Genomic DNA, 17,272 nt, shown 5'->3' on the forward strand with positions numbered 1-17,272 from the left:
GTTTTAGCACAGAAACTGCTTTGTTGGGAGGGAGACAAGGGAAATGTTTCCAAGTTAATCAGTCCTTTTGTTGGGGGGGGCATAGGGGTTCGCATGCTCCTAAATATTTTGTGAATCTAAGTTTGGCCTCACTGAGGGGCGGTATCTCAAAATGAGTAAGAAAATGAGAGTATCCCTAAACATTTTTTTAGGGGGGAAAGCACTGTTGTTAATTCTCTTTGAGCTCTTATTGGCTTTTGATACCATGGACCTGTTAGAATTCCTGCTCCATGATTGCAGTCATGGGATTTTTGTCTATCACATGACGGTGTATGTTTTGACTCCACAGAGTGGGAAGTGACGGAGACAGGATGTTTGTGTTACTGTGTTCCGTGAAGTGGAACTATTGTCCTTTGTTTTTTCACTTTGCTGCCTGATGCTAGGGAGAGAGGGAGCCATGTTGCAGTGCTCCGTGTGTGTTTATATGTAAAAAAAGTAGATTAGCCCAAATGCTGAGTTGCTGAGGTCTGCAACACAAGCTGTGAAGACTCTGCGGATCCCTAAGTATGCCGATGTCTGTTGGCATCGGTTGCTGTGATGTTCGGGCTGAAGAAAGCTTTTGAAGCTCCCGAACGATTGACCAGGAGGGAGGGAACATGCCAGTCGGGCATGTGTCTCTGCCAGGGTCCTACTCAAGTGTAGGACAAGCTCCTGACAGTACCATGCTATTCTGTTGTCTGAGTTAGGGATGGGTGGCCCTGCTTTGCGGCAGTTCTGTTCAAACTGGGATGGTTGTTTCCAGAGGCTGATGGTTCGGGGGTGCTCTTCAGCCCCATGCAGCCTTCAGTGCGCACATCCTCAGAGTTAAATTTTACTCCCCATGCTGTTTAACATCTATATGAAATTGCTGAGTAGGGTCATCCAGAGTTTTGGAGTACATTGTCAGTAATATGCCTGTGCCACATAGCTCTAGTTCTCCTTTACATCTGCAGGTGTGGCAGTGGATGTGCTGGACCGAAGTCCTGCTTCAGTAATGACTGGATGAGAGCCAATAAACTGAAGCTCAAGCCAGATAAGACTGAAGCACCATCCCGAGACTGGATGGATGGGAGGTGGCCTATTTGGACAGGGGTAGCTTAACTTCTGTTGTCTGTGCTCTGGTAACCTCTAGGTTAGATTACAGCAATACATTAAATGTGGTGCTATTTCTGAAGATGGTTTGGAAACTTCAGCTGGTGCAAAATTCAGTGGCCAGGTTGCCACTGGGGCAGAACAGTTTGAGCATATAATGCCAATGCTGGCCCCACTGAACTGGCTGCCAAATAAAAGTGCTAGTTTTGACCTATAAAGACATAAAGGCTCAGAACTACAATACCTCAAGGACCACCTCTCCCCAAGCCCTGCAATCATAATAGGAGGTACAAGAGGTCCGGAGGGCGCCAACATGGGAACAAACCTTTTCTGTGGTGACTCCCCATTTGTGGAATGCTCTCCCTATCTTGATGCCAGCCTTTAACTATCTGTGGCCTTTTAGAAGTTGATGAGGTGTTTTTAATGTATCTCTGTGTGGTTTGTTTTGCCTGTTCTGTCTTATATTTGTTATTTATATGCCGCCCTTCTGACTGGGTTGCCCCAGCCACTATGGGCAGCACCCAACAAAATATTAAGAACACAATAAAATACCAAACATAAAAACCTTCCCTATACAGGGCTTCCTTCAGATGTCTTCTTAAAGTCAAATAGTTGTTTATTTCCTTGACATCTAATGGGATGTCTGCTTGTTTGTAACAACAACAACAATTTTATTATTTGTACTCTGCTCATCTGACTGGTTTGTCTGGGCAGCGTTGGGTCACTTTAGGTTGCCCTGGGCAAGATGAAGCAACTAACAAGTTTAATCAACAACAACAACTTATTCACCCTTTGGACACAAGCACTTCAGTCTACTCCATTTACAGCACAGTGAGAGGATGGCAAGAGATGGTCATAGTAGATACTGGACATTTTCTAATGAGCAGGAATAATTTTATGAGCCATCCCTCAGTTGGGGAATCATGTTCTCTGCTATCAAATTGGATGGGCTGGCTTCCATTCCAGAAACAGCAGTAAATGTTGTTCATTAATGTGCTGTAATGCATTTTCATTCAATTAGTCAGTGTTAATTGATATTTTGTTGGTAAGCATTGTTGTCTTTACAAGGTACTGGGAGAGTTCCACCAGCGTATTTGTCATGGTGGAGGTGTACCTGCTGTTACACTGGCATAGCTTGCTTCTGTCAGATCCTAAATCCCTCAAGTCATTGCAGGAAGGGTGCCTAATGGACACATTCCCTTCCAGGGGCAACATGCCAATAGTGGGCGAGACCAGAGGCAAACATAGGCAGGGCAACAAATATAAATATTACCTTTGTACAGTAGGCTAGCTTCTTCATACTCATACATCCACCTCTGTGCACCATCCAGAGAAGCAAGAGGCATTATCAGAGTTGAAGGACACATTTCAGTAATGCAAAAGCACATGAGGATGTCGTGCAGTTCTGGAGAGGGGTGTGGCTTGGGGAGAGTCCCAAGGGCCAGATAGAAAGGCCTAGGGGCCACATTTGTCCACTGTGCTTCAGGTTCCCCATTATAGAATAGCACCTTAAACTAGAATCACCATATTTCAAAAAGTAAAAACTAGGACACCCAAAAATTGTCGAGCTTTTTTTTTTTTTTAAACAAAAAATCATGACAAAGTGCCACATTTTGGAATTTCCCCCTAGACGTCAGTTCCGCCTTTGAAATTCTGGTAATGTCCAGGGAAATCTGGATGTATGGAAGCCCTGCCTTAAACAATCAGACTGCTAGGCACACAACCAGAAGCCGCTGCATTCCTCTCCAGCCCTCAGCCTCTATCAATTAAAAGCATATCAATTAAACTGAATCAAATGTGTCTTTTTCTTTCTTTGCATTTAAATTCTCACCTTTTGCTCCCAGTATTGCGTCTTTTATCTGTCGTTATGGCTTCTTTTTCCATTTGCTTAAAATAACGTAGGGCTCGTTGCAACATGATAAAGAAAACAGAAAGGAAAGAATCCATCCAACAGCTGAAAGCAATCTCTAAAAATTCAAAACAGGTAGCTGCCAAAATGGAAAGCTGTGACTCTCTAAAGATGCAAGTTTAGTCTGTCTTCTTTGTTCATCTTGCTGATGTTGTATGTTGGGAAGATTTGTCTGTGATTAGCCCAACTAGGAGGCTCTTGTGGGGCTTTTCTTTTCTTTTTCTTTCTTTTTTTAAATCCACTACATACACACCAAAGCAGAAGGATGGGCATATGTACTACAGATGTGTGCAGTATCTATGTCAGGATTGAGAAATCCATGGCCCTCCAGATTTCTTACTATTGACTATGCTGGCTGGGGCTGACAAGAGTTGCAGTTCAACAACCTCTGGAAAGGCAGTGGTTTGGGGCCAAGGAGAGATAAAGATGTACCTCATCTCCATAAATAAACTTTAACACCCTCTTGCTATTCTGAATGAGGAGAATTTGAAGCCAATGTTTTGAGCCAAAATAGGCCCTTGGTGCAATACAACAGGCCCACTAGAATGTTTGAGGCACACAAATATTTTTACAGATTCAAACCTCTTTGTCTCTGTTGTATGAAGAAAAGTGCTATATAAGCTTGGTGGCTCATGAATATAAATGTCTGTGTGGGCCAATCAGATAACAACAACACCAGACATGTATGAGTTGTTGTTCTCGTTGTTAAATTTACATCCCACCTTTCCTCCAAAGATCTCATCTTCCCCTCTCAACATTATCCTTGCAAGAACCCTGTGAGGTGGGTTAGGCTGAAAGTTGGTGAGTTACACAGTGTCACCCAGAGAGCCTCGTGGCTGAATGGAGACTGGAGCTCTGGTCTCTCAGATCCCTAGTCTGTTTTGATGTGCAAAACACTATGGAAAGCTGAGCCAAGCTGTCAGCTGTGGAATGGAAACAGGATCTGAAGATACTAAAATCTCAAAAGGAGCCTCCATCTATCCCCATTCTTCACATAGAGGATGGCACCAGACTCTAGCACTGGATTTATTGCTGATTTCATTTATTGCTTCAGGAATAATATTTATATCATATCTAAATTTATTTCATATTTATGTATTTAATTTTGTTTTGTTGTTATTCCTTACAAAAGTCCATGTTCTGTGTACAAGGCTTCCATAGAACTCGCGATGTGTTTAATGTATAGATTCAGTCAAAGAAGTATTAAGAGTTTTCTTAAGCTTTCAAATCAGCCTGCCCTACTGGGACCTGAATGTGCAAGGAAGTTTTCTACATAACATGTTTATTAGCCATGCCAAGAGACTGCTGGCATTTGGCAAAAGCCAAAGAAAAAGTGGGCAGGTGTCATAAATGCCAAGAATAACCAGCAAACAGCATTAGGAGACACTGACGAACCTCAGTTTTAGGGCAGAACAATAGCAGAAAGTCACTTTGTTTCAATATAAAGCAAAGCGGATGGAACAAAACCTTGAAGCATTAAAGATCCATATTCAGGAACTTTGTAAGATATTTCCACATGCCTTAATATTTGAAACAATGCATTTCAGAATTCTCTCTAATGCTCCTCTTAATCCAGGCCCTACTCAGGATACAGATGGCACATCATTACAGCCAACTGCTAACAAGATTTCTATATTTTATAGCTCTCAGTTTTATATTTTCTTTGTTTACAGCCCCATCTGTGAACTACTCCACTGGCACGGAAGCATTTAAGATAGGATGTGACCATCACTGACGCACCACAGCCTGGTATCCTCAGACAATGGAGGGAATAAAATTCACACAGAAGTGCAAATTAGTAGCAATAGCAGCACAACATTGTGGTGGCATCGAAAACTGGGCGTGGAGGGTGGGACTAGGAATTTGGAATCAGGATTGGAAATGGAACTAGAGATGACTGAAAGTCCATCTTGCATACCACCAAGACAGCTATCATGGAACAACTCTATTCACTTCATTCAGGAGTGGGGAACCTCAAGCCCAGGGGTCAGATGCATCCCTCCAAGCATGTCTGTCTACCTGCCCAACATTTTGGCTGGAATGTGTCCTTGTACTGTAATAAAACCTATTGCTTGTCTGGATGAAGGATAGACAGAGGAGTGTGTGTTTGTGGAACTCACTGTCTTGTGTGGATGGAATGTACTCTACTGTAGAAAGGTAAATGTTGCATTCATTGTTCTGGCCACCCTCTGTAAGGCTTCAGGAAATCCAGTTGCTCCCACTGTGGCAGCCAAGAAGCAGATAGACAAGAAGAGTTCTTACCAAGTCTTTTATTCAATATTCACAGAGAGGCATAGAAATGCCGTCTCTCTTAGATAATAGCATTGCTCCAAGTAAAGTCCCATCCTCTCTGTCTCTCCTACTATATATCATCCCTGTATCAGCTGATCTGTGCTTTCTGCCTCTGAGCTTTCTGTTCTACTACTCTCAATGCACACTGGGTCCTGGGAGAGGGGGGGGTCAGGAATGCTTTCTGAAGACACTGAGTCTGTCAGCTGTCTCCCACCCCCGGTGCTTATTCTTCCTGCTGCTCCTCTCCCAATATTTCCCAGCTTCTCCCCTCTGCAGCCTCTGTACTATGACCTTCTACAAACCACTGCTGTAAATCTATACTGTCCTCCTCTTCTTGGGAAGGTTCAGGAGTGGGGATGGTCCCCATCATTCCTCCTCAGTCCAGTCCCTGACACCCTCCCTCCTTGCTCCACCCAACAATGGAAAGTAGCACTAAGAAGGCTATCCATGAGGAAAAGATTTTCACTTGGCATCAAAAGGACAAACAGGGAGCCAGGCAAAACCATTGTTTAATAAGCAAACTTATTATTATTATTATTATTATTATTATTATTACCCTGCCCATCTGGCTGGGTTTCCCCAGCCACTCTAGGTGGCTCCCAATAGAATATTAAAAACACGATAAAACACTAGAAACTTCCCAAAACAGGACTGCCTTCAGATGTTTTCTAAACGTCAAGTAGTTGTTTATTTCCTTGACATCTGATGGGAGGGCGTTCCACAAGGCGGTTGCCACTAATTTCTTTCTGAGACCCATCTGCATGTGTGTTGTGGCTGCTGAGGATGGCGGCAGAATGCCAGGGCCTGCAACTGTTTCCCACCCGGGAAAGGGGCAAGCGGCCATTTCTGGCTCAAAACTCACACACTCCAGCTCCTTGTTCCTCTACAAGAAAGTATTGTGTGTATAGTTTTATAACATGGCTTACGATTGTTAGGGAATTAGGCAAATTTTCCACATCATTTTATGAAAACAAATGGAAGAATTTGATTTTATATCCTTGTGTCAGGCACCCAGCCCTCACAATAAGTCTGTGCAGAAATAAAAATAGAAGCTTAGCCATTTTCCTGCTGTTGTCAATATGTCAGACACTTAAATGGGTGATTTACCCATTATTTCTATTCATTCCATTTCCGCATACACTATTCTTATCTTGCAATGGAAAGATAGAATGAAAAGATAGGGTTATTGCTGCTAAATCGACATGAAAGAACTAATTTAAGCTACGTATGGGAAGAAAAATGTCTTTAGCATATCTGTGTCTTGAAAAGCACCTTAAAGGTACTAAAAATATGTCACTATGCACTCTGGAATGTTCCGGATGGTCCAAATATATTGTTAAGATTCTAAATCATAGCACATAATATAAATTACAATCTTAACTCAATAATAGTGTGCCAATGAAATTGCTAGCATTCTTTTTCACCCTTGTAACAGTTATACTGTGTTACTGACTGAATATTTTTGGTGATGCTTTTCAATGGCAACTGTAAAAAAAAAGGCCACTTTGGCAGTTCTGCTTGTGTGGTTGTCTAATAAGTACTCAGTTTTTCATTGGGATGACCAGAAATTAGGTTCTGGTCCAGTTAAAAATAAAAGCTGGGTTAAAAATTTAAGCTCCTTTTTATCCATAGATAGGGCAGTCACAAAACTGCATGATAATGAGCAGCCTAGGCAGCCAGTAGCAAGATGCATGTAGGGACCCTAGTTTCTCAAATCCTGACACACAAGCTTCCAAACAGCCCTTTCAACACAAACCAGAGCTTTCCAAACTGATGCTTTAATGTATTTTTAATCTCCTGTTGGAAGCCGCCCAGAGTGGCTGGGGAGACCCAGCCAGATGGGCAGGGTATAAGTAATAAATTATTATTATTATTATTATTATTATTATTATTATTATTATGTTTGCTAGTAAAACTGAATTACTGTGTCTCGAAGATGCGTGTCTAAAAAGTGTGTCACCACAATATAGACTAAAACCTCTGGGAGAAACTTTGGAAAAATGATTTGAAATTTACTGCATGCTACACATTGAAAGAGAATTATATGAAAATGATTCACATGTGGCATTTAACTTTGAATAGGTTGGCTAAGATGTATAGAGCAGAATCAGATATGTGTTGGAAATGTAAAGAAATGGAGTAAACATTTTTTTCATATGTGGTAGACATGTAACAAGGTAAAAGAATATTGGGAAATGAACTACAATGAGTTGGAAAAATGTTTAAAATAACCTTCCCCAAAAGACTGGAGTCCTTCCTGTTGAGAATAGTTCAGACAGAAATTCCTAGGTGTCAGAAAAATTTATTTATGTATGCAACAACGGCGGTTTGAGTTTCCTTAGCCCCCAAATAGAAAGTAACGGAGGTCCTAGGTAGGGAAGATTGGCAACTTAAGATGTTTGAATATACAGAACTAGCAGGTTTAACACATAGAATAAGAGAGCAAGAAGGACATGTATTCAAAGAAGAGTGGAAAATATTTCTTGAGTATATGGAGAATAATTGTATACAGTTGAAAATGCTGGCAGCATTAAGATAAATTCAACAGTGTAGTTAATATTTGAGTACTGTAAAAGTGGAGAATCATTAAAATTGTTAAAGTAAAATATGCAGGAATGATAGAAAAGCAAAATGAACCATGGAAGGAGAAGAAGGGAAGTCATTGGATATATAATATTATTTATTATATATAATATTATTTAAAATATTTTATTTGAGATGCTAAATTGAAAATTCATACATATATATATACAGAGAGAGAGTGCGCGCATGTCACCAACATAAAAATTTAAGAAAGCTCTGACACAAACACTGAACATGTGGAGGAGAGGAGCAGGATCACACCTCTTTCTGCTCCACAGATTCATCTGAAGGTGTAAATTATAGATTTATTCAGATGAATACATAACAACTGGGGAAATTATATGAGGTCTTGCTCCTCCACACCCGCATTCAGGGATTTCTGTGTGAACAGTTTATTCAGAAGAAAAATGTGTAGTGCTTTGCGAGGTAGAGTCACTATAGAAGCTGGGAGGACCTCATAATCCTGAATACTTTTTCATCTGCAGTCCTAAGTAATTCACCACAAGAGGGACTAGAGCACAGAGCTAGATAGTCCTGGTTCCTGTTTTCCCAGATGCGATCTGCTGCCATAGTCTCTCCAATAGGTCAGTCGGTAGAGCATGAGACTCTTAATCTCAATGTTGTGGGTCTGAGCCCAACGTTGGGCAAAAGATTCCTGCATTGAGGAAGGTTGGACTAGATGACTCTCATGGCCCTTTACAACTCTGTGATTCGAAGGCATTGCCTTAACTCATAAGGATATTTACTAAAGCAGTTGACTAAGCCAATCAGTTTGCTAAATCAAGTAGTAAACGTCTGATAGCATTTATAGGAATCTGAGCATGACAAGGCCGAAAGCTTTGCAAGTTTGTCTGCTTTCAGCTTCTATACCTCGTCCTTTCGAGCAAATATTCAAGGCAGCTTACAAAAGAATGATAAAAATGGGAAACTTATTAGTAAAACAACAGAGCAATCTAAATAAGGCTCATGGGGGAAGGTGGAGGTCCTAAAAGGCAGTAGCAGCATAAATAAAAACTTTAAGATAGTACTTTGGAAAAGTTAACTTTCATAGTCATAGTGAGGGAGAGAGCTTAAAATTGACAATACTTTGGGTTGATGAAACTATTTTGTACATATATAGGCAAAAACACATAATGTTAAACTATCTCAACATAGTATTAAATAAGGTGTCCCACCCCTAAAACCTGAATTCTGCTGCCATTGGAACATCTATTTTCCAGTTTTGCTTTCTACGGGGAAGAAAAGAAGCTTGTAGTATGTCACTCTAATTACCCTAATTTAGCAACATAAATTTAACAGAAGGAAGAGGGAGGGAGAATGTTTTCTATGATCCAACTTGGCTGTCACCTCATAAGCAAACAATCTTGGCACTGGAAACTGCAATATAAAATATGTGTGTTCATTGATGTAGGGGGACAACTTGTGGCTGCTTTCTTTTGAAGATCTGCTAGACGTGTTTTATTTTTGAGATATTAACTGGTTTTTGCAAGCCTTCCTAGTATGTTGCTTCTGGGTCAAAATTCACAAAAAGTGAATTAATTATCAATATACTTCACACAATTCCCCCCTCCCTCTCATTGTTCATCAATTTACAGGGAAAATTACAAAAAAAAAAAAAGTTTTATGGCTGCATAATCATGACCAGCATTGAACAGAAAATCTTCCAGCTTTATCTTCTGTCTTGGAATGAAAAGGCAGTCAGAGTGGAAATGTGTGCATGGGAAAGTGATGTAGATCATGGCTGCTGGTCCTGTCATAACTTCAAATCATTGGCTATAATTTCTGCATAGGGGGCCTACATACATTATCCCCAGGATCTGAAGTCTTTGAATGCATAAGCTGTACTTTCCATTGCTGCAGGGTACTGATCACACAGGCCAAGCCTACACAACTGCCCTATAGGACACAACCAAAAGACAATTGCTGCCATTCACAGAGGTCAATGTTATACATCCTTAGACCTTGGGACTCACACAAATGTCTCGGGCCACTTCTTGGTACCCAGTTGTAAGGATCCTGTTCAGGCCCCCTAGACACCTTGCTTTCTCTGTGCTTTATGTGTGTTTTCCTGTAACAGGTAAGGTTAATAAATACACATTGCCATAGACATTCTGAAGCAGGGCTGGGAGACCTTGAGCCTGGGGGATAAATGAGTCATTCTCTGTCTCTCCAAAACATTATCCTTTCCAGGCTTCAGGCCTCACCAACCCTGATCAATACCTTCTGCAAGTGATTCTGCATATCTGGAAATTTTCCTTGAACTGTAGTAATGCCTCACATTTGCCTGGATAGAGGATGAAGGTGTGTGTGTGTGTGTGTTGAAACATCTGACTTTTGCTTCTAACATACCACTGTCATATGGACTCTGGAAGTCTGCCCATGAAAGGGTGTGGCCCTTGAATTGAAAAATATGCACTACACATTTATGAAGAATCAATGCCGCATTTGCCACTGCAATGCAAAAAAGTAAATCTATTACAGCCCTATGTTCTGACCCTGTGGTGACCAAAACACCATGCCGTTGTGAGAAAATGAAATCAGTGTGCAAGTGCTTAATGCAAGCTCTGCTGAACTTTTCAACTAACACAATTATATTTCTTCTGACCCATTTTACTCTATACTTACTCTCATATTGCTTTGTGACCTTTATTGTCATGCCAATTCATTGAAAATGGCAGCATGAAAAGTGTTGGGCTGCTGCAGAAACTTCAGACCAAGCACATAACAGATTTCATCATTTTGTTCTTGTTTTCCGAGACAAATCTATATGGCATTGCTGTCATCCCAGTGCAATGAAAATGAAATCAGATCCCGAGTGTTCAAAAGCTATAGAAATATAAGAAATAAGACAAGCATACCGGTGCATGAAAGGAAATGAGAGTGTTATGATTTATTATCCATATAAATTATAAATAAACAAAAGCAGCATTTGTAGTTTTGGTGATCAATGGTGCTCATGGCTGTCTTAGGGTCTGGGATATTATCCCAGTGTGGGAAAAGGTTCAATGTGCATATTGATGTATGTATGTAGAGCTACTCCATGCAAAGATTAAACCAAGTCCCCTCCTAGTATGGAGGATCTCTATGTGCTTTCAGCATTGTGTGCATGGAACCATTTCTCACACTATCTGCATGCATGGGCAATGGGGAAGCATTTCTGCTGTGGGTGTTGGGGACATGATTGCAGTATGCATTGAATGCAGGTGGAAGGTTAGTATGCATGACGCCATGACCCCCACCTCTTTCCTTGTGTTAGAGATGGGGGTCATGTGAAGCTCTGTCAGTATCACTGATGATGTCACGACAATAGTATTGTTTCCATCAATAGTGATGGGAGCTGTCCAAAATAACTGATGAGCATATTGTTGGGGAAGGTTGATCTAGTCCACTCTGTTACAAGCAGCAGCAGCAGCAATAATAATAACAACATTTTTATTATTTATACACCGTCCACCGGGCTAGGTTGCCCCAGCTACTCACAATGGCCAGCAAGACACTGTTGGAAGCTTGCCATAAGGACAATGAAGGGATTTACCATCCCTTGCTGTTCAGCCCAGGGTTCTGGTGCTGGAAAGCATTATTCTCATTTCTTATTTTAATTAATCAATTTTGTTGTGCATTCCCTTGATTCAGCAAGGCCTAGGGCAGTGGTGGCCAAACTTGGCCCTCCAGCTGTTTTGGGACTACAATCCCCATCATCCCTGGCCACTGGTCCTGTTAGCTAGGGATGATGGAAGTTGTAGTCCCCAAACAGCTGGAGGGCTGAGTTTGGCCACCACTGCCCTAGGGCAATACATATTAAGCATGGATTGGAGCCTTGCAGCAATTCTAGAGAATTCTGCCACCATTGTTACATACCATGGGCTAGTAGTCTAGTAATCCATCTATAGTCCAGGGTCTAGAATCCTTTTCTAGACAATCAAATACTCTGCGTTGTTTTGGAGTAGCTATTTGTGCCAATTTCTATAAAGAGATTTGGGAGATGACCGGAGGTGAATACCTTGGTAATGAGAGTCAATCATAATAATGAAGTGAGGCAATCTCGAGGGTGTATATACCACTTGCATTTTCTGTGCAGGTTTGTGGTTTTGAGAGAGGCAAGTAGCTACAGCATCCTTGAACCACATTACTTGCGCCTATCACCAAATGACTTGCTCCTACCCAGAGGGTAAAGTGTCTTTTACATCAGGATGCGTATTAAATGCAGCAGGAGGAAATCCAAATCTTTGAATTTGGCAAATTAAGCTAAACTGATGCTGTATTAAAAACTCATTTAAGTAATTTGTTATTTGAGAACAGAAAAAGTAGCTATTAGATAATCCTTATGCTTTCTTTTCTCAGTCTGCAATTCACAGTGGACTAATTAATAAGCAGAAAGATGTGAATTGCTCAGATTTAATAAAAGTCGGAACATTCTCATTGTTTCCAGAATAATGATTTGTGTGTGCCTTTGATGACTTGTTGTAACCTGGTTACCACATTCTTCAGAAAAATCTTCTGAACTTTGTGGATACTAATCCATATAATGACATTACTATTGGGAGACTTACGACTGAAGATAATTTGCGGGGTTTTTTTCTGAGTAATTTGCTAATCACACATATTTTAAAATAGCTTTCCAGAACAGAATGACATGCTTCTTCTTCTTTCCTTTTAAGATGTTCTGTGATTTAAAATAATGGTTTAGGTTGGGTTTTAATTTCCACACAGTAGCAAATTGTCTAGTTAATAATATTCTTATGATCAGTGATTTTTTTTCTTTTTAAAAAAGTTTAGGGGTACTCTCATTCCGTCTGAGCCTCAGGAAACACTGTGAGGCCACCATCGAGGGTAGCAACGGAACTGACGATTCACCATGCTAAAGAAGAACTTTCTAATAAATAAATAAATAAATAAATCTTAATTTCTTCTATTGTTAGGTTCACAAAATGTTTAGGAGGTATGCGTACTTCTGCATCCCCCCAGAAAAAAGCACTGCTTATGATGCAGAAGAATGAGAGCCACAAAACTACTTTGGATACAGGAGAGGCCAGGTCACAGTGTCAGAGACCATGCTCTGAATATAGAAGATTCAGTCTCTGGCATCTCCCCTGAGACCCTACGCAAACACTGTTAATCACTGTAGAAAAAACTAAGCCAGTGGGGACCACATGAGGCAACTTCTTATGTACATTCAGTCTTCTTTAATTTGGGGCTCTGCGGGTGCATTCGGACATGCATGTCCATCTCTGAATGATTGCTCAAATCTTGCACATGCATTAACCCCTAAAATCCCAGATTCAACTGCATGCATACACCCTGGGGGCTGCTTTGCATGCACAGTCCTGGCTGGATAATCAGTGATAGAAGGAACAACACTGCACACAAAAATATGTCAAAGAAATGAAAATTTTGATTATTCAAGTTAATTGTCCCTGCCCCCTGTACTGCTCTAGTTAGGTATCATTATACATATACTAAAGGAGACTTCCACACATGCAATCCTAGCTGGATGGAATGTTGTGCACATAATTCCCCTGACCAGTCTATTAGCTCTACCACCACATAATGGCGTTCCACATGCTTAGCCCTATAAAGATATGTGATATCCTTCCAATCAGTTACTTGGGAGGTGTGTCATGACTAGAGTCAGTCTCCTCATCACTTCCTTTCCCCACCAACATCTTCGTGGTATGATTCTGTCTTCCCTTAAAGCAGGCATGGCCAAACTTGGCCCTCCAGCTGCTTTGGGACTACAGTTCCCATCATCCCTGACCAATGGTCCTGTTAGCTAGGGAGGATGGGAGTTGTAGTCCCAAAACAGCTGAAGGGCCAAGTTTGGCCATGCCTGCCCTAAAGTGTTGCCCACACATAGCCTAGCCACTACAGTCACATGTTCTTGGGCCACAACTTTGCATCATTATAGGGTTACCACCTTTGATCGGGCAAAATATGGGACCGGTCACGGAGGAATTGGGGGGCTAAAAATTACTTTACCTGGTGTAGAAATGTGTATTTAAAAACATTGCCACATTGGAAAAGAAACTATTGCACCCCACATAAATCTCATTTTCTAAAATAGATGTCATAAATGCAATCAGAGAGCTCTCCTCCTGCCATCAGGCCTACCCCTGCCCACACAGTTTTGAGGAGGAAGAAAAGGATGAGCTTGAATATGTGAAAAAGGGCATCTGTTTGAAGTCCAAACAGAACAGGGAACATTTTTCTCCAAAAAAAAAAAGGGGGGGGAAAGGAAGGTCACGTGGCAACCCTAATACATTGAACCCATGCTGTTGAGCACTGCAGTCACCATAGTTTGTCCACATAATGCCCTGAAAAGTGTATGGACAACATCGGATGACATGAGCTTTGTGTTCTAAATTTGTCTCTTATTTGCACTCTACAATTGTTCCAGAGTGTTGCAATTAAGCAAATGGTTTGAGCAACAATTAAGCAAATGGTTTGATATACCCAGCACCACATGGCTATGCTGACACTTAACAGTCTAGCTAAGCTGGTGAGGAGGTTTAGTCCATCAAAATCATCACGGCAGTTGTGCATTTTGAAGGCCTGTTTCCAGGCATCTGTTTGTTTGGCCTAAGAATCTCTGGCCAAAGCCATGCAAGCCCATGCGTGTAGCTAATGTGCCACATTGCATCATGTTTCTTTTAGATCTCTTCCCCTGAACCCCATGTCTCAAGAGCACATCATATTTAATAGCTCAAATGCATGCAGGAGAGTAATACCAGATGACTTTCTTTTTATTTAAAGTTGAGGTTGCTGTGCAATTAGAGTGTTTTGCCTTCCCCTCCTTGCTCAGTTTTGATGGAGCCTGGTGACCCTGTGCTTGGCAATGTGTCGGATGGAGTGAACAGCCTATAACAAATTGAGAACCACTCTCCCATCTGCTAGGCTCATAAACAAGCAGATAGAAAAGAATTCTTTCCACGCCTCCTCTGAGGAACCAGCTTGACCGTGACAGGAAAATGGGCAGTAACCAGAGCTATGAAATGCCAGTGGGGAGGTGGGATGAGAATTGACCATTTTTCTACACACAACCATTGATTAAATGGCTGTGGTTGAAATGCTGAGAGCCCCAGGATGGCCAGCTGGACAGCTGTCATGTCTATGGGAGTATGGGAGGAATATTTTTTTCCATCATTGTTCTTAACAGCTATAGAATGGGAATGTGCCCAAGACATCAAGAATTGGCTTCATTTCCTAGCTTACATATCGGCCTGCTTCTGCGGGAGGCAGCATTCACTCATTATTATTTTTAGTAGTTCTGGATGCTCTGAGGATTAAAATGGTCAAAAAGCTCTGGGACTAAAGATAATTGAAGATAACTGAAGAAACGGAGTAATTTTCAGACAGGGTTGGGAGAAGATTGTGAAGTAATAAGTAGGATTTGGATGCTAAATCAGGTGGATATTTATCATTTGAAGTATGTGGCGGTGGTGGGGATCCAATTCATTGAATATAAGGGCCTTCCTTATCCAAGCAATTGCCTTCTTGCAAATCCTTTCATTAGAATATACCTTTTTATCAATTGGAGTCAACAGAGGTGGTGTTTGTCATTGTGTTCTATTTTGGTTTTTTGTGGTTGTTTTTTTTGCTACTACATGCATTTTTTCTTATATATTTCTTTTCTCTTATTTTGGTACCACAAACAATTGTGGCTTCAGAAAGATTTCTCTAGGACAGGTATTAATCACGGCTTGGAAATGGCAGCGAGAAGCTGCTTGGCTGTTTCCCCGAGGAGAATTGAAGACAGAGATCATGTGTTGGCCAAATGACTATTTGACATCAACCACTGACTCACTTTGGAAAACAGTTGGGAAAATGCCAAAGGCTTTGGCTGCACTTGCCTGTTTCCAGTATGGGCTAAGATGATGCAAAGCAAATGTGGATGTCCTTTGAAAAATAAAGAATTTTTTTTTTAAGTGACTCATTTTGCAGCAAAGCTGAATAGATAGATGCTTGTGGCCTATTTTAATAATTTATTTGGAACTATTTTTTGGCTTGTAGCCTTTTTTTTTTACTCCACAGATATGCCCACTGGAATGCAAGTTAAAGGTAATTAACATCATGACCCATTAAAAATGTACGTTGGTGCTAAATTAACTAATGCACCGTGGTCACTTTGGCCTTCTCCGCCATCTTTGTGAATTACATGGGTCTTACTCCTGAGAGGACAGCTGGTGCTTTCAGTCTTCAGTTAACCATGGCAGATAATCAAGGCTTGAGGGTCACTCCAGATCAAACAAACCCACAGTTTTCCCTCAGTATAAAGAGGTAATGAGAGGTCTAGGGAGCCTGGGAGGTTGCCTAGAACAAACCATACCATAGCCTCCGACTTTGAATTTAAACTACTAGTTGCCTCCTCCCATAAATCAGTTCTGAAGGAGAAATTAGGCAGATCAGCCATTCCAATCTGCCACAGAGTAATGTCTTCTCAGTAGTTTGTCTCTGTGAGCCTCCTTTCGTCTGCTCATGACTAGCCCACAACCAAAGGAGGCAGATGGTCTCCGGGCGTTGTGAGAGGAAAAACATTTGAGTTTTGGAAAGGGAAAGAGAAGAATGTTTGTTTTCCTAGAGTTCAACGGTTCCTTCCAACTCCACAACTCTATGATTTCTCTCAAAGAACAACTGTGCACCCCCCTCAACAATTCTCTCTCTCTCTTTCACCTGACCTTTACACTGAGATGTTTGCCTAGCGGTAATGGAGTCAAAGAAAACAGCATAGGAACTTGGACGACATCAGGTGAAGGAGTGACAAGGGACAAATGGGCTGATTCCTAAAAGATCTCCTCAGGAGACAAACTGGCAGAAGCCACTTTGCTTTCCTATGGTGCACCCAAGATAGCAATTCAATAAACTTAAATGAAACCCACTTCAGGACTCATAGGCTGATATCCCACTAAATCATAAAGAAACCCATTAAAATAAATGCAACTAAGTTACTTAACTCCTTTGATTTGGATGAGTCCACACTGAGTATGGTTTACATTGGATATCACACATTGTTTCCTATGCTTATAAGTAAAATAGTATATATATATTTTAAAAAAGACATAATAATAATAATAATAATAATAATAATAATAATAATAATAATGTTATTTATACCCCGCCCTCCCCGGCCAGAGCTGGGCTCAGGGCGGCTAACACCAATAAAATCACAATAAAAACATAATAGGGGGAAAAGAGGGGAAAAACAAACAAACAACAATTTAAAATACAGGTTAAAATGCAATTTAAAATGCAGCCTCATTATAAAATAGCCGATAAATCAAGACCATAAGGGGAGGGAAACATAAGAATCAGACTGAGTCCAAACCAAAGGCCAGGTGGAACAGCTCTGTCTTGCAGGCCCTGTGGAAAGATGTCAAGTCCTGC

The 17,272-nt window shown here is 41.0% G+C and overlaps 1 long non-coding RNA gene across 1 annotated transcript in view; it reads right to left on the reverse strand.

Annotated features, from left to right (window-relative positions):
* LOC310686444 overlaps positions 1–17,272 on the reverse strand; it is a 54,145-nt gene that overhangs the window by 13,949 nt on the left and 22,924 nt on the right. The window lies entirely within an intron of this gene.

The sequence above is a fragment of the Podarcis liolepis genome (genome assembly GCF_965112155.1).
Source record: "Podarcis liolepis genome assembly, chromosome: 9".
In the NCBI taxonomy this organism is placed as follows: Eukaryota; Metazoa; Chordata; class Lepidosauria; order Squamata; family Lacertidae; genus Podarcis; species Podarcis liolepis.